The following is a 19,480-nucleotide window of genomic DNA, read 5'->3' on the forward strand; positions in this document are numbered from 1 at the left end:
AAAAACCACAAAGTTTAAGGCACCTTTCAGGCCTAAGCTACACGAGGGTTTCTTACCGAAGTAACGAGGAACGCTGTAAGAAAACACTTAACTGCGCATGCGCGACCAAAAGACCAAGGCAACACACGGACAGGTTGTTGCGTTGCTTCGGTGCGAAATGTTGCATTTGTTTCTGAAGGTTCGTTTTATAGTCACACGTGTCGCTTCGATCTGAAAGCTCCCTAATTGTGAACATATGACACACGTATTAAATTACCAACAATTTTATGACTGCTTTCTCATTTTATTGACAAATGTACGTAAAGGAAGAAATTTGTTTCGGTCCGTCTAAGTCAGCTAGTTGACTCACGGAGTCCGCCAGGACTTTTATATGCACAGAATACTCTCTCGTCTTCATTTTTCGGACATGACAACTTACTTGTTTGGCTGGAAAAGTTGGTGCAAAAAAACCTCTCTGCTGTTGTGACTGTGGACTTTGAGAGGAGCTTTGTCGGACGTCAGACAGGTAGCAACATTTGACCACGCGTGCTTTGAATGTTGAATTGTCTGTCCAAGGAGTGCGTGACACATTAAGCGCTGAAAAAAAAAGACAAGACTATTTAGAAATATCCCAAATTGTATTTTCCTACCTAGCTTTTACTTTTGGCGAAGGAAAATACCGTACTGCCTTCATATATTCCATATTTTTTCCCGATAGTTTTCATGTCTTGCACTTTTTCTTCCTTTCAACTATAATACACCGGAATTGTAATTCACACGGCATGTGAATCGTTAGCAAACCTTTCATTCTATATAAAATATGAACAAGTCCTTACTTTACAACTGACTTGTAAATAATAGTGTAGAAGTTCTGTTGCAAGTATTTATTTACATTGTAGTTTAGATGCTGAAAACAGCTTGCAAGGCCTTCTTACATCAGTTTTTACATTATATTATACAAATAGTTACTAACTTATAATATTAAAATGCAGGCAGACATTCAATCGTAATCATACAAATTGATAGTAGTAGTACAGTACATTATTCAAAATCTTTTAACATGCAAGTTTCCTTAATACTAGAAAACTATTCTGCTTGACAAAATATGTATTATAGATCACTGTAAGTAGCTGTTGTGTTCACATCGAGGATCGAGGGGGTTGAATGGACACTGGTCCCGAAGCTTCGACATGCCTCCATCCACAACTTTTCCACCTCTTAGAAGAAATTTTACTTTCATATACATATTTAGAAAAAACAAAATTATTTATTTAGAAAACTACATTTGATCTTTGTTAACTATCGTACGTGTTGCGATGTAGAGTAAGTTGAATATAAATAATGTCTCTAGCAAGTATTCGAAAATTAGGCAATGTGTAATTGTTAAAATTTAATACGGGTTGGTCGGTGACTCCATACTCTGCGTCTTGTTTATATCTTGTTCAAATCGTTGAATCAACCTCTTTATTTTTCGTATGTGTGAAAACTACTACTATGTGTTAATGAAACTTCAAATAACATAAATCATATGTATGGCTTTAATATATTATGTAATGAATATTATTAATTTAGAAAAAAGCAATATGTAATTTTATGTATAAGCTATATGAATTTTTGTTAGATCCCTAGCTCACATCATTTCCACTGCAAACTTTAACTGTCTGCACTTCTTCTCAAAACAATAGCTAACTCACTCTCTAGCATTCTTAAACCCGAACGTTTATGGCTGCAGCAACACAAGCCTGCCATCTGCCATCTGCCATCTGCTGTTAATGGAACAATGGCAGAGTCGGGGCACATACTGAAGGTATCAAGTCACTCACTATAAGGAATTGTATTATTGTATTATTATTACTATTGTCTTTCTTATTTCTAGTTACACTTTTTCTTTTGCAACTAATTCCTATGTATTTTTTTCTTTCTTCATTTTTATTTTTATTTTTATTATTATTATTATTATTATTATTATTATTATTATTATTATTATTACTTTACGTTTAGCTTACTGCTCCATAAGTTTATAATCATCTCATATGTATTCTCATATTGACAAGGGTTAGGTGGCAGAGCAGCCCTTGGCTGAACCTCGCCCGCTGAATAAAGAAAATTTATTATTATTAAATTTATTATCTGCCATATCCTGGGTAAGATCAATCCAATCTTTTCCATCCTTACCGATTTTCTTTACGTCCATCCCAACGTTATCCCTCCATGTTCGTGTTGGCCTTCCTACAGGTCTCTTACCACCAGGTTTCCCAACAAGAATTCTGTAAACCCTTCTTTCCTCTCCCATTCGTGCCATATTACCTGCCCACCTAAGTCTTGTTGATTTAATCTCCAAATAATAAAGAATAGGAATTGGACAAGGAAACTGTTCCTTGTGGCCGAATATGTCTCCGTCGTTCCTTAATCAGACAAATGCTACGTCGCAAGGGATTCCCCAGAAGATCGGATGATGAGTGTACTTTAGCGGTTGGCATTGAGTGCAGCTGTTGCGATATTTAGTTACCAAGTGTTTGCGGCGAGTACAAGCTGACGAAAGCCGAGATTGACGCCCGTCGGGAAGTAATTGAATTGTCCCCAGTGTCAACAGCATCATGCTTAATCGCGTTGGCTTAACGTTTCGTATCCCTTGCATTGCTTATTTGCACGTCTCCATCTGCAAGTTTCCTTGCGGTTTTCGTGTGGTCAGAGCACAGAGCGTCGTTACTGCTTGGGAAGACCTTGGCAAGGACAGAGAGGCAGTTATGCGAACTGTCGTCGTCTACCGGTAAGGCGTCTGGTTGCTGTCTGTTTGGCCTTTGCGTCTCTCTCTGGTTTGAACGTGGTTATCAACAGTTGGTGACTTATTTGCTCTCTTTTTTTATAGTAGCTATTACTAATAGCTAATGGATAAAAATACTATTTATTAAAATTGTTATTTAGCGTCGCTTTTCTGCCACTTTTGGCTAATCCTGACGATAAGAATGAGTGTTTATTATTTTTGTTTTAAGTCCACTTATGCACAGAAAGGCTAATCGGGACTGGACACACGGTTTAAAGTGGGATGCAAACCAGTATGTGCCTCCACCGGGAATCAAACCAAGGACCCCTTGATTACAAGGCGACGACGTCACTACTACGCCATCTGGGAGGCCAGGGTGAGTGATGATATGATGAAATTGACGATGGAACACTTCTAAACAACACTCATTCCAAGGGCGAAAATTGAACTCGGGACCCCTGGCGTCGTAGCGCGCTACGCTAACCACTCCGCCACAGACTTTTGACCCACCCTGTGCAGAAGAGTTACAATGAAATGTAACTTACAGGTTTATTTTCAAATGTAAAAAGAGAAAGCCTCGTGAATGTGTGTGTGTGTCCAGCAATAACGGACACATCCACACACTCAATTGCTAGTCGCAAACTTCGAGCTTTTGATCAGGATTGTTAAAGGTTCAGGAATTTTTAAATAAATTCAATTCCGGTCCAGGGGAGAAAATCAGCAAGCCTAAATGGGTTCTGGACCGTAAAGAACCTTTTTTATCTCTAAAGTATTTCAATTCGGTCCGGGAACCTTTTTTCCCGATCAATTTAAATACGGTCCAGGAACCTTTTTTCAGGAACAATTTTTCAACGTAAAAATACGCAACTTGGACCGAATTTAAATTGTGCGAGAGAAAAAAAGATTCCGGTCCAGCAGCGGGACCCATTAGAACCCATTAGAATTTATGGTTTCCTGGAACTTTAACAACCCTGGTTTTGATGTATTGAAGATTCTGACGTTGAGTTATCGCATCACAGTCAATTCAGCAATAGGCGAAAATTGTTAGATCAATATTGTTCCTGTACAAAACAGTAAACGGCATATTAGATAATAGTTTATTTCTTTGACAACTTCAGTTTAATATAAGGAAGAATAATTTACGTTGTAGAAATATTTTCATCCCTAAAATTGAAAAAAACACAAGAATTTAAGAGCTGACATGTACTCGTACAATGAAATTATGATTAATAATCATTCCATAGATTTTTCAATGCCATTCTTGACTTACAAGAAAACATTAGAGTCAATTCTGAAAGTACGAATATGCAATAGTTAATACATAATAACTGTATTTATACTCAAGATTATATTATTATTATTATTTTCTTTATTTTACTTATAAACTGTTCTGTATATCTATACTTCTGTAATGAATACAATTTGTGAATAGATTGCATATGTATCTATCGTAATTGAAGTTGTATTGTAATTTCGTAATTATTATTCATTATTATTATGTACGCCTTCTGTAATTGGAGGATATACCTCTGTTGAAGGTAATAATAATAAATAAATAAATAAAATACCCCATGTAACGACCCTTATTCACCAAAGGAGCGTTACACTGCAAAACCCGTGGTGAGTGACAACACGAAAATTATACTCGAGGAACACTTTGTCCTTTATAAATGTACTGAAGGAATACCAAAGAAATTCCAAAATTTTATGGGGGGTGATACGTCAGAATTTTCGTGACGAAGTTACCCCAGCAAATTGGGTAACTTCGTCGTATCTGCTTATGTTCCTAGCAGTTCAAAATTACCCCCATGGAGAGATAAGATCGTCACGCTTTCGCGACCGTTTGTTCCTTTCCGATCAGTCGTAAAGCCGCCTGCACCTGATCTGAGGTATAGTTCTGATATTTCCGACCACCGACTACCTTCTTATATGTCCTTGACATCGTGCACGAGAAAATGCTGCAAACAGCGCCAAAGCACAATGCACTTGCACACAACACACTTGAGGACTAAAGGTGGTAAACGTTGTAAGTGCCAAAAGCGAAAGTGTTGGGAAATCGCATCGTTTCGCACATCAGCCCGTAAGAACGTTCACACTAGTGACTAGTGACCTCTTTACACGCCCTTTGAACTACTTAGAGGGCTACCAGCCACTTTTCACGTTTACCACATTATAAAGCATGGCACATTTCACAGTTTAACGTGGAAAACGGTGTTTGAATTATTGTGGCACTTACAGCGTTTAACAATTTTAGTCTTCACTTCCTCCTCCCTTGATGTCCGCTCCACAACTGCACGCGAGCCTCCCCGATGGCGCAGTGGTAGCGTCGTCGCCTTGTAATCAAGGGGTCCCGGGTTCGATACCCGGTGGAGGCACAAGTGGTTCGGATCCCACTTTAAACTGTAGGTCCAGTCCCAATTAGCCTTACTGTGCATAAAGTGGACTTAAAACAACAAATCAAATCACAACTGCACGTGTGTGGATTCACACTCCCTTTGTTCCACCAGCATGTGACTCCTACTGACATCTATCAGTCTCAAAGACGAAGTTATCCCGTTTTGAGGGTACGCTATAAAAAAAACGGCGTACGCTTTTACAAGGAACATGAGTTCAGCCAATACGCAGCCAGTGCTGTCGCGCTGTTGCCAAACCAACTGCTAGCGGAAAGGAAACGCAGAGATTTTGCCGTGTCCAATATTCAGCTTTTTATATATAATGCATGCACGTGACATTTGAGTACAATGAAATATATAGTTTTGAATTCTACACAGGATTATATCATATCACTGCAGCATATAAGATAAACTCGTACCTGAAAGAAGTTTGAAGGTATTTATTATAGAGGAACTGCAAGACTATCATCATCACTCTCGTTTCTGTTTTCTGGCATGTTTTCCAGAAGATTTGAATAGGGGTTCACCGATTTTTATAATACGCAACACAATATGCACACAGACACCACACGCTTTAGCAGTAGGTTCTCGACTCTGAGAAAACACTGTTTCAGCACGCACATCTTCCGACGCCAATTCCTTGAAGCAAGAATACACTAGATTTCTGTCTTGTGAACGTAATATTTTACCCTTGGTGCCTCTATTACTTGTAATAAGTTTCGAGAGCGACATTATTACTTTGATTTGATTTACTTTATTTAATTTAACTTTTCTGTCACTTTTGGCTAATTGCGAATATGGGAATGAGTGATGATATGATGAAATTGATGGATGGACATTCACAAAATCCATGTCCAGGCCGGGATTTGAACCCGGGATCCCTGGCGTTGTAGAGCGATATGCTAACCACTCCACCATGGAGGCCGGCGCGAAATTATTAATAACAGTCGCCGAACAAACACTATTGCATAACTATCGAACATAAGGGCTTTACTTCACAGCGCGCTACGACGCCAGGGGTCCCGGGTTCGAATAGGTGTTTGTAAGTGTCCCTTCATCAATTTCATCATATCATCATCCATCCTCATCTTGGCGATTAGCCAAAGGTAGCAGAAAAGCGAAGTAAAATAAACCAACATTTAATCAATCAATAAGGGCCATATTGAATCGTCTCACAACTGTTCTTCGTGGAGTAGGCTACGAGTACAATTCTTACACCGCTTTTCTTAAGAAAACGCTGAACTGAAAGTGACTCAGACTCTCAATGTTCGTAAACGCCCACGGCAATGAAGGACCATTGTTTTACCAAGTCACAACTCAGCGGGGTTCATAACAAGGTGGCAAATAAAGAAAAAAAAAACAAAAAAAAACGGAACACTAAAGGAAAACGAAGGGTCATTGTGTGTGTGTAGAGACGCGCTGTTTCCCTTGTTTCTTCAAGGAACGATAACTCCGGCTGTAGGCGACGGAAATGCATGGGACTTGGACAGTCAGGTTCATAATGTCGTGTCCCATGCAATGATGAACCTTTAAGTGGTGAGTTTTATAAAGAACTTCTTGCGCGCAAAAAAAAATTACAGAACACGGCGCTTAACTTGCTCGCCGCAGTTTCCTAACTGTACAACGTTGCACTCCTGCTATTGGCTGGTCGCCAAGGACACGCTCTCCGTAACTCCGCCCTATATCGCTTCTAAAACCGTGCGTCGTATAGTGTGTGCGTGTGCGTGCGTGTGTGTGTGTATGTGTGTGTGTGTGTGTGGAAGACAATTGACGCTCCGTCTATCTTCCTTCCGCGCCAAGCTCGGGCCGTGAAATATTCAAGAGCATCGTGCATTTGACAGACCAGATTCCATCATGCAGAAGTCGATGCCAATCTTACGTAGTGACATTCGACGAAATGACACGCGCAGGGTTGCGATACATAATGGAACATCTGCGTCCCCATTTCTTTGCCCAGGCGCCTTTCTACACATGTCCTATGTCATGACGCCAGTGTATGCCGCTTCGGTTATCATGATTGGTCAATCTATTTTAACCACGGTAGAAGACGACGTTTCAAATTTCGAAAACTAGCCGTGGCTGAATGGTTAGCGTGAGCGCTACGAAACCAGGAGGACTGTGTACAAATCCTGGGTCGCAACCAGTGGCGTCTCGTGGCCTCAAATTTGGCCGGGGCTTATTTTTTAAAGAATTTAAAATATAATGACAATTCACATGAATTACAAAAAAATAGGTATTTTTTCTTCTAGACTACAAAACTGGACTGACTTTTTTGAAAGAATTTAAAATGTAATGACAAATTACATGAATTACAAAAAAACGGGTAATTACTTCTTCTAAACTACAAAACTGGACTTATTTTTTTAAAGAATTTAAAATATAATGACAATTCACATGATTACAAAAGAAACAGGTATTGTTGTGAAACATACCTTTCTACGAACTTTGACTCCTGTTCTTCTGCTCAGCAAATTTTGTTATTACTTTTTCGTTGAAGCCCTCTATGTTTGAAATGTATTCTATCTCTATTGTAAGCAAGTGCCAAGGCATTTGGTCTGTCTTGTCCCATTGCATTTCTTAAGCAGGTTTTACGCTACTGGAGTTATTAAAACTGTTTGTCATTTTTACTGTTTCTGAAAAGGTACCCTCTAAATAATTTTAAATAAAAAATGAATGCAATCTACTGATAGAGTTTATGTTTTTCAACTCTTCACTACAATAAAGAACACGAAGTTCCCTCTTAGTTTTCCCTCTGCTATGAAGGGATAATAAATCTGGGAAGATGCCTCTGTTTAAAGATTGTTCTCTTTCATTATGTCCTCGTAGAGCAAGTTCATGTCGACCACAGAATTTTAAGCAATCGATAATTCTATTTAATATATGCCTATTTTTCCGGACAAATTCATTGTGTCTTGTAATTGACAGCCTATGTCCTTCATCAATTTGTGTTCGAACATCAACCTTGCCAAATTCACTCAAACATAGCGAATGAAAGCCACCAAAACACTACAGAACATCACGCGAGATCGAACGCGACGCAACGGAATTAGCCCCGAATCAGCACTCAAATCCATTGCACTCTCCCCTCCTCTCTCTGCTAGCATGTGACCTTCACTGTAGCGTAGGTGGGTGTAGGCCACGCCTTCCTTTGCGACGTGCCCCGGAAAACGATAATTGACATCAATGCCGCTAGGAGCGCTGTCGTATCCATTGCAACAGACGATGAATTTACGTGGGTAAAAATCGCCTTTTAAAAGACTGTGTGATATAGTTATGTGTTATGGTGATTGATAATTTCGTGAATACGTCCGTTTTTCTTTAGGGGCTAAGCCCCGGAAGCCCCAAGGGACGAGACGCCACTGGTCGCAACGATGAATGATGATTTGGATGAATTTTACAAAAGTCACTCAGAAACGCCCAGACCGGAATTTGAACCGGGGACCTTCGGTGGTGAGACTGTGATGCAATAACTCAACCGTGTAATAAAGGGTGCAATAAGTGTAAGCTTTCTACCCTCAAGTTATTTTTGTAACGAATAAAAAAAAAATAGCAAGCATTTCCTGCCATGTACGGACGAAAAATGCAAGTAATTTCATTGCCATTAGCCGCATAGATCATGAATCTTTTTTGGCGCCATAACCCAGGACATCAAGCATCGTAGCGCGCTTCGCTAACCACTAGTCACGGAGGTAGGAGTGAAGGAAAGGAAAAAGTTGAAAGAGAGAGATAGACTATGACTACAAAATCAGAGCGCATCTAATTCGACCAAAACTTGCCCCCCCCCCCCCCCCCACACACCCAAACGAAGTTTTCTACCGATCTCACTGGAACTAACCAACTCTGATCGACAGCTACTTGAAAAACACACAACCGAAGGTATCATCACGTGTCAATTACATCATGTGGACGACAGATGCTATTGTAAAGATGGACCCCTTTATTTGTTCGGTTCCCACATCACGCAGGGCTATCTCTATGCAAATGGAAGTGCCAGGTAGCTTAGAGAAGTCTTTTTGTGGTAAAACTGTGCAGCGTCTGTTGCATACAAAGTGTTCATATGCGTCTTCGTGGAGTTTGACATCCAAATTCATTACTTTTACCTTTCCTCGCGTACCCAGATGAAGAGGTACCGATGGAAATTTCTGCATTTTAATTGATGTATTCTGGATAATTTATAGTGTGCAACGAAGTGAAGACCGTTAAAAAAATGGTTCAATTAATCTGCGTTTTTCTAGTAAGATAATTGAGGGGAGGCTTAAGAGTTAAGCGATAACGCCTAAAATTTTGATTATACTGTTGACAGATAATAAGATTGCAACAATTACCAGTGCATTGTTAGCCTAATTATTAGAGGCACATATTTTTGGTAAATAAGAAAGCAAAATTTCGGTAGAAAAACTGAGTCAATTTCGGGTTCAAAAGCGGTAAATAAAATAAAATTTCGCTGTTATAGTGGTGAGAAGCAGTATATAAAATGACATTTTGGTTTTAAAATTGTTAATATAATTCTAAATTTGATTTAAAAACTGCACTTATTACACTAAATAAACATATCCTTCTAATTGCACATTTATGTCGTTACCAGAATTTTAAGTTTATTCCTGCGTAAAGGGTTCCATTTTTGCTTCTCAAATATTTAGAGCAGAATTAATCAATTTTCCGTGAATTGCATAACTCGGAGGATCTGATTTCAGAAAGTGTCCCGTCGGTAAATGAACTCTAAATGTCGTGTTTAAGAGTCTTATTTCGCATTTTGCAGTTCATTTCGTGACAAAACAGGGTAGGAAAATGCATCTAACACCTTTCAGAAACATGAAAAATTAACATTACAATGTGTTATTTCACATTTCGTGTTTTCGTCAAAAAAGAAATATGCATGCCTCTACTTATTATTCTTGAGAAACTACTAGTTAATCGAATCGGAAAAAAGTCTGAGAAGTTTGAAAAGATCAAACCTTGGCGGAATGTAACGAGATCTATGCATGTTGCTGAAGAAATAACACTCATTGTATAGTCGTATCCCTGTCAACTCGCGAAAGAACGCCGCACATTTTGGCAATGCAGGATTACACAGTAAACAGCTGATTGCATCGCCACGCTCCCTTCGAGCATAGCGCGCTACGATGTCAGGGTTTCAGGTTCGTATTTCGACCTTCATTTCATCATATCATCACTCATCCTCATCAACGCGTTTAACCAAAACTGGCAGAAAAGCGAAATGAAATAAACCATTTCATGAAATACTCACAAGAGAGCTTGTTATCTTGAATAGATAGAAATATATCATAGTTCCGAGTAACTGAAAACAGTTTTTTGGACTGCTGGGACTGAGATCACTGTTTAAATATCGAGACAAGAACGACATAAGATCCTCTGATACTTTTTAGCAAAAAAACAAAACAAATTTTGAATAGGATAATAGAGTACGCATGGGTGAATGTTCCTACTTTATTCAGGAAAATGAAATCCAAACAGAATGAGGTTCTCAGCCCCTAAAAATTTCTTGTGCCCTCTGTGGATGTTAAGGTGATAGGATGTTTGTGGAATCGCCTAAGGCAAAGAAGCTAGGCTTCGTTGAATTTTAAATTTAGAACATCCACCCTATATTGCGATTCACCATTTCTAATAGCGTGAAAATTTCAGTTTGTGGCTGCAGACATTTGAGTGTTGAGGGGATGGATCAGTCTAAGCTTGGAATGGAAGAGAAGGAAAGAAGTGCAAGTGGAATTGATGCCACCACCACATGGAAAGTACCGTGACTTGCATACAAGGATATTCCGAACTAAAGTCATTCAAATAAAGCTGACTTCTTGGTCCATCATTTCCTTGTAATAATATAGGCTATACACCCCCCCCCCACACACACACACACACACACACACATATATATATATATATATATATATATATGCAGTGTTTTTCTTCTGGCGGTACGCCATACCGGTACTTTTTGTAGCAGACAATAAAACTAATGACATTTTTTTAACGAAAGGAATGTGTGTGCGTATTAGCGGCGACTGGGTGCCAAAACGGGAGGAAGGAGGTGGGGGAGACAGTTTACTTTCTCTTGGTAGGCAAGGCTTAGCATTAGTCCCGTCTAGTTGGCTTCACTTTTTGACTCTCTTTGCACTGAACCGTCTATAGTTGGTTACACGGTGCAACACCGACTCGTCTACTTCGTTGATTTGATGTCAAGTAGTGTATTTGGTGTCTGCACCGTTTGCACTACGTTCTGGGTCGATGTATGTGTGGTGTACGGTCACGTGGTGAGTTTAAAGCAGCAGACAGGCATTTCCTGAATCTTCTGAACTTGAACACCGCTTTCAGTCTAGTTGGTTGAACGTCATTTCCTTGCACTACACTGACACTGGAATACACCTGCACTACACAGAGTGTCAAAAAGTGCAGGGAACTAGACGGGGGTATTAAGATGCTATAGTGTAGGGGTAAAAACTGGCAAAAAGTTGGGGGTGCGGGGGAAACTGCCCCTCTCGCCCTCCCTAATCACCGCCATTGTGTGTGCGGGTGATTTCAAGGATGCACGATCAGCTATGAACATACCACAGTATTTGGAGTAGTTCTTACGGTAAACGCAATAGCATAACAGTAACAAACGAACTGGAAGAGTACCGAAACAGTTCTTCCCCTCCCCAAAATCGTAGACTTATATCATTCGATATATGTATTTCATTATAAGTAATAATCATTGATTGTGTGTAATTTGTTTGCAAAAAAATCTCCAGCAGATTGCAACTGTAAATGTAACTTATTGTTACTCTTCAGTTACAATTGTAACTGAGTTACTTTTTAAATAAGTAACTTTAACTTACTTTCCGTACACTGGTAAATTCATAGTATAACGGTGTTTTCAGAGTTACTTGTGTGTGACCAATGCTGCCTTTCTTCTCTTACACGTGCTTATTTTAGTGGAAGAGTTCGAATCGAACTCTACATTTGAAGGTTCATCACCTCATTACGAATCAGTGAACAGAAATTCGAGCTGTGTAATTGTGAAGGCCAACTGGCCTGTCGACACGATTCCTTATTCGGAGCATTGTTCCGGTAATATATATCTTGCACCTTGACCGCTGCGGGCGCTACAGACGCTGCTAGATATTGGAAAAATCAAGATAGTGAGGAGATGGATTGTTTCACGGGTAGCGTTTGCCATCTACGGCAATGCTTTGGCACGTGTACGTTTCATATTGCTACAGCCATGTGTCATCGGATGTGCGGAACGTTACTACGATCGTATCGATCCGTTCACCGTCCCTTCATGTCAACTATTGGTATCTCAGAATCTACTAAAGCTATAGACTAAGTACCACGTTTGGTTGAATGATAGACTGACCAAATATCAACTGCAAAGAATATTAATTAAACAGAAAAGTTGAAAATACCAGAGGCACCATCACAAAAACAGCAATGCTGGACCTACTGTACAGATTTACCGAAATCAATAACCCGAAAGAACTGTCTGTATCAGTGGTTCTCAAGGCGTCGTGGCTGGCTGACAGAGGCGCCGTGAAATGTTCCAATATTTTCACTGAAATGATATGATTCTTCCACACTAACTGAGCGTTGCAAGTGTTAGGTAGGCCTACATTCTGACTTGGGCGCTGCGGAAGAATCTTGAAACACTAAGGGCGCCGTGAAACGAAAAAGTTCCGGAACCTCTGGGCTACATACTTCAAAACATTTGTGTTCCCCATCCTTGAATACTGCTCACCCATCTGGAACATGACTGGTCCATTCATATACCTCCAAGATCGACAGTGTTCTCAGCTTTTTCCTCTCCATCGTTCGATTAAGAGTGCCACCCCTGAGACACCTACGTAAGAGAGATCTGCTTGTAACGTTACACCCAAGAATCACGGAAATACATTGGAGACATTAAATTTCTTTATAAGATCATAAATGGAAACTTGAGATGTAGCATCCCACATCACGAACTCTCGCTCAGAGTGCCGGACGGAGTAAGGAAACTTATCGCACCAACTCCCAGACACTCCTCGTAACAACGTTCCTTATTCCATGAGCTTCCTAATCAGTTTAACAACATCCCAAACCAAGTAATATTGTCAGCTGTTATTCGTCTTTTATCATCATAAGTAATGTTATTGTGAGACTGATCTCCGTTTATCTTGGTACTGTTTTGTTTTGTCTTTTTTGTGCATATTTTCAGCACTACTTTTACTGGTTTCTTTTACAATTGTTTCTTTCTGGTTTAAAATGACTTATGCTGTACTGGAAATTTCAATAAATAAATTAATGGATGAATGGTATTTTCGATATTCGAAATTAATGGTTCTGATAGTGCCATAGAATTGTATCGAAATGTACCACAATTTTTTTTTCTAATTATACCACGCTCCTTATACCAGATATCGTGTACCAAAATACCAGGTTCCAGTGAAACGATAGAACCGCGACAATCGAAATTTGACGTTTTATGGTGTCATCGAATTGTACCGAAATATACCACAAAAATTTCGAATTGTACCGAAATGTACCACACAAATTTCGAATTGTACCACAAAAATTTCGAATTGTACCGAAATGTACCACACAAATTTCGAATTGTACCACAAAAATTTCGAATTGTACCACAAAAATTTCGAATTGTACCGAAATGTACCACAAAAATTTCGAATTGTACCGAAATGTACAACAAAAGTTTCGAATTGTACCGAAATGTACCACAAAAGTTTCGAATTGTACCGAAATGTACCACAAAAGTTTCGAATTGTACCGAAATGTACCACAAAAATTTCGAATTGTACCGTAATGTACCACAAAAGTTTCGAATTGTACCGAAATGTACCACAAAAAAATTTCGAATTGTACCGAAATGTACCACAAAAAATTTCGAATTGTATCTGAATGTACCACAAAAGTTTCTAATTATATCTGAATGTACCACAAAAGTTTCTAATTGTATCTGAATGTACCACAACAGTTGCTAATTGTACCGAAGTGTACCACAAGAGTTTCGAATTGTACCGAAATGTACCACAAAAGTTTCGAATTGTACCGAAATTTACTACAATAATTTCGAATTGTACCAAGCTCCTGATATCGTAAACCAAATACCTGATTCCAGAGAAAATGTATAAGGAGCTGGGTGCAATTCTGTAGTTTTGTGATACGCGATACAATTCGATTATTTAGTTTCGTTGTTTTCGGGTTTCAGCGAAACGATCCCGTTTAATGTGTTCCTCGAAGGACACCTGATGAACAAAACTGCTTTCCGTTAGGGTATCAATTTGTTACGACCACCACCCTAGCCGACAGAAAAACAAAATAGCATATGCATGAAGAACAATGTCCATCATTAGCATCAATTAGGCCCCATTCGCGAGACAGAAAGTTGATATTGCATCGATTAATATGCATCACTTGCGTCCTTAATATAGCCATTTTGTTTTATTGAGAAGGGCGGTCCGTCTTAATTGTGAACATCTTATGTGCAAGACAGAAGTTCATGAATTTTCATGGGGATCATAAGAGGAGACCCACCAGCGTTGGATGCGAGCATTTCAGCTACTGCATTCCGCTGCAAAGGCATTTACAGTAATATTAAACCAATGTATATGCACGAGTATACACTCACACAGTTCACCAATCAAGTGTTGAATACAAATCATTTTCGTCTCACTTCGGAATGTTATTGAACGGAACAGTTGTTCTGTAATATGATAAATTGCCATCTTCTCCTCTAAACTGAGCTGCAAATAACTCGCTAAATTAAAAACGTGCAAAAAATAATTGCTATGCCTGGAAACAAATATATAGTTATGAGGGATAGATTTTATTTTGTGGTGGGTGTTAGTTATTTGAAATTAAGCAACTTTATGATACAATTTACAAAACACGAAAACAGTCCATGCCCACGCCAAGATTCGAACCCGGGATTCCTCGCATTGTCCTAACCACACCGTCAGTAGTGATAACGTCGTCGCCTTGTAATCAGGGGGTACCGGGTTCGATACCCGGTGGAGGCACATAGTGGTTCGGATCCAGTCCCGATTAACCTTACTGTGCATAAAGTGGACTTAAAACCAGGGTTGTTAAAGGTCCAGGAATTTTAAATAAAATCAATTCCGGTCCAGGGGAGAAAAGCAGCAAGCGTAAATGGGTTCTGGACCGTAAAGAACCTTTTTATCTGTAACGTATTTCAATTCGGTCCAGGAACGTTTTTTCCGGATGAATTTAAATACGGTCCGGGAACTTTTTTTTCCGAACCAATTTAAATTCGCTCCGGAAACCTTTATTCCAGGTTCAATTTCAATACGGTCCAGGAACCTTTTTTCCCCGAATCAGTTTAAATAGGGTCCAAGTTCCGTATTGAAATGAAACAATACGCTACTTGGATCGATTACGGACCTGGCGATAAACAATAATCCACTTGTGAGCATGAAAGAATAATCCAGGTGCTGAATGCCTCGGGAATCTAAGGTACAAGGTAGAAATGGGCGAAACGCAAACGCTGCAGTCACGTTGCCCCTCTCCATTTAGCCCCATTCTCTCGCGCGTGTTCCTTCACTTGGTTGTAGCAACGCCTCTGGCAACATGGAGTTTTTGAACCTGGCCCACGAGAGAACAACAGCGTTATTATTTATTCCCTGTGCTACGCTTTCTACAACAGCAGCTTGACATTCCAATGTAAAACATACTCGCGGACATTTTTAGAAGACAACTTTTAATCGGCCAACCCTGGTCCAGGAATTGTAAATAATTTCAATTCCGGACTGGGAGAGAAAGTCAGCAAACGTAAATGAGTTCTAGACAGTATATAACCTTTTCATATTTAAAGCATTTCAATTAGGTCCAGGAACCTTTTTTCGGGATCAATTTAAATACGGTCCGGGAACTTTTTTTCCGGATGAATTTAAATTCGGTCCAGGAACCTTTTTTCCGGAATGAATTTCAATTCGGTCCAGGAACCTTTTTTCCGGAAGAATTTCAATTCGGTCCAGGAACCTTTCTTCCCACATCAATTTAAATACGAAGCAGGAACATTTTTCAGGAACAATTATAATCCGGTCCAGAAACCTTTTTCCAATGTAACAATACGCAACTTGGACCGAATTTAAATTGTGCGAGAGAAAAGATGTTCCGTTCCTGCAGCGGAACCCATTAGAACTTATGGGTTCGTGGACCATTAACAACCCTGCCATGTATGTTCTGTTTTTATTTCGACCTTTCCGTTTCTTCCCTTTCTTGCCAGTTTCTTCTTCTCACCTTCACCATGCATATCAGCTAAAGACCAAAGATTCGACGAACAAACAAATCGTAAAAAGCTTCACATCACAATACACAGGTTTAGTGCCCTATCCTTGTTGGCGTTATGGCTTCTCACTGTAACATGAACTTTGTTCTATACACTTATCAATGAAGCACTAATTATATTCTGAATGATCAACTAGCTCCTTGAAGAAAGCTCTGTCGTGCGTTGCCTGCTGTCAGAGCATTAACTACACAAGGCAAGCCAACACATTTCGTGACCCTTGAACTTGTGGTTGTTTTGATACAACAGCCTACGGCCAACTAAGATAGGAGTAGGATTTGACATGTGACTATTTTTTTTAAATGAATACACCAATTTCAGTCTTAGGCTTAAAGTATGGGGTTTATCTTGGCTAGTTATGGAAAATTTCATTTTTTAAATGTGCATAATTTGCTGCCTCGTGGCTTCTTAGTGTTTAAGGCTCTAGCGCCAGAATTTCTACACTCTGTCCCTGGAAGTTCTGGAGCAAGCGAACGAAAACAAGTCTCTCCCCATGTGGTGACTCGAGAGGGCTCGACCAATGAACGCGTGAGAGGGGAAGTGAGTTCATGGAGGGGAAAATGCGACTACTGCTTTGCTCCGCCAACTCGCTTTCTCCCCTTCTCTGCCGTTATGCGCAGCCTTGCTCCACAGATTCCCGGAACAGAGTGTACACGGATGGTCTTTCTTAGCTTCTCAAATGTATGCGATTTGTTTACGTACAATCGCTGCCTCAAATATCCCTCCACAGAAAGCAATCGCAAGCTGAATCGGCCTAACATGTTGGTAAGCTCTTTGTGTTCAAATGATGGACCTGCTATTTTGAAAATTCCTCTATTCTCAGTCGTTGTTCCTTCTCGCAATTCACAATGATGGATTTTTAACGACAAAGTTACAGTATGTATCGAAAAGATTTAACTACTAACAATCAAGTTATGTACATGTAAAATCCTATACTCAATTTGGCCCATCCTGTATGAAAGGTTTGTAATGAACTTACCATCGTACACATGGGTGTCCTCAGAAAATTTTCCAGGTAGGGGCTGAAAATAACGCTTGTCCTTTAGTTAGCTATATTAACATCAATTTACATGTTATCAAAAGAAAGAAGTGTTTTAATTGAGGTAGAAAAAATATGAAAGAAATGGTAGAGAATGATAGAAAGAAAAAATAAAGAACTAGACAGAGAGAGAGAGGAAAGGAAAGAGGAAAGAAACATAAATGAGACACAGATGAAGAAAAATAAATATAGAACAACATTGAGAGGGGGAATGGAGAAAGGCAGTGAAATTACAAGAGCAGGGCAAATCCAGAGAGGAAAGAGAAGGACAAGGCAGAGAGAAAGAGGAAGTAAAAACAGAGAAGTGAGAGAGAGTGGGAAGAAGGAAATAGAAAAAGGGAAAGAGAAGTAGGAGACAGGGAGACAAAGAAAGAAAGAAGTAGAGAAGAGAGAGGGATAGATAGTGAAGCGTGAAGAAATGCAGAGAAAAGGAGAGATAGAAAACAATTGAAAAGCGAAAGACAAGGAGAAAGAGAGAGAGAAAATAGAAATTCAGAAGACAGGCAGAAAGAGAGAAAGAGCAAGCATTAGAAAAGTGAGATAGATGGAAAAGAATATAGAGAAAGAAAGAGAAGAGAGAGAGACAGAAATAAAGATAAAAGTAATAATTACTTTTAAAAAGTAACTTTCCGAACACTGGTAGGAACATTAACCTACAACGGATGGAACTATTTTGGAACATGCTCAAGACACGCAAATATATCCACTAATCACTACTATCAAGTCTGGCCTCCTGGCTGAAATATCACAGGGTGAAACCTCTCGTCTTTCAGCCTAATGTTACAATCCGACCCAAGCGAAAAAAGAAGCTTCAGCCATCATTGTTGAATTCTACAATTACACAGAGGCAACTTCCACTTGAACGAAACACCAACATCGTGGATTGTTTTCCTCGAAATAGGTCGAAATACACGACTCTCTTGTTTCCACAGACTCGCATACACAAAGCTGACATAATTTAGCTCGTTTTGCGATTTTCCTTATGTTCGTAGGGAGTGGGTTGAGTGAGGATAGATACAAAGCCAAGCTACCACACGGCGCCTCTAATAGTAGGCCCTGAAAGAAAGCTCCGTTTTCTTATCGCAATCTCAGGAAATTTACTACGACAATGCTGACATTTAGTGTGTCTGCTCGTAATCTATTGTCCAAGGTTTTTTTTCTTTTTCTTCTTTCTCTCCCCGCCTAGTATCCTGAAAATTATTTTTTTCCTGTTTTATATCTCATACAGAGTGGAACGGGAATGTTAGAAGGAACGGAAATATTGGCAATAGGCTTCTGTAGAGGAACACATAACGCTGACGTTACCATTGCCAAAAACACATTATTCACAGTTCTCGGATGAATATATGGAGTAAGTCGAGCTCTGTTGCTCTTAACTTTCAAAGAAACTGTGTGCTTTACAAGTCGTGCACCCATATTTGTTTCGTTTTTGTTTTATTGTGCATAATTAACACTTCAACATAGCGCGTTGTTAAGCTGCTACACGTTCTGCATACGTAGCAAGTGGAACAGTGACGCACAATAAAATGTTCCGAAAGATGTTTCGGAATTGTCGTGGGATTGGTTGAAATCTTTACGAGAACTTGTAAAGTTTAGGTATCTGTTTATTGCTATGTCTGTGGGTTGAATTTTAAGCCTTAAGGTAGGTTTCAGACCAGTGCGGCACGGTGATTTCACCCCAAGCGACAAGTGACACTGGCCTCTTCAGTTTGAATCAAAAACATTCACTGCGCACGGGCGAACAATGGAGGCGACACGATATACGCCATTGAGAAAATGGCATGTCATATCGACAGGCAAACGACAAGACACACGTGTCGCTTGGCGCTGGTCGCCTGTCGCTTCTGAACGAGCCAATCAATATCGACGTTTCACACCGTAGGAATATGAAAAACTCAATGTGCTGACCAAGGCAGAAATTTATTTTATTATAAAACTTAAACTAAACGTAACGTTTCAACCTTCTAGCAAGGTCTTCTTCAGACTCTGTCCAAATACAAATGTAACAAGGTACA

The 19,480-nt window shown here is 39.6% G+C and overlaps 1 protein-coding gene across 3 annotated transcripts in view; it reads left to right on the plus strand.

Moving 5' to 3' along the window:
- The window catches only part of LOC145990145 (lactadherin-like), a 299,516-nt gene that overhangs the window by 57,338 nt on the left and 222,698 nt on the right, over nucleotides 1-19,480 (plus strand). The gene's annotated exons all lie outside the window — the stretch shown is intronic.

This window comes from Lepisma saccharinum, chromosome 7, assembly GCF_977018435.1.
Source record: "Lepisma saccharinum chromosome 7, izLepSacc3.1, whole genome shotgun sequence".
Classification (NCBI taxonomy): domain Eukaryota; kingdom Metazoa; phylum Arthropoda; class Insecta; order Zygentoma; family Lepismatidae; genus Lepisma; species Lepisma saccharinum.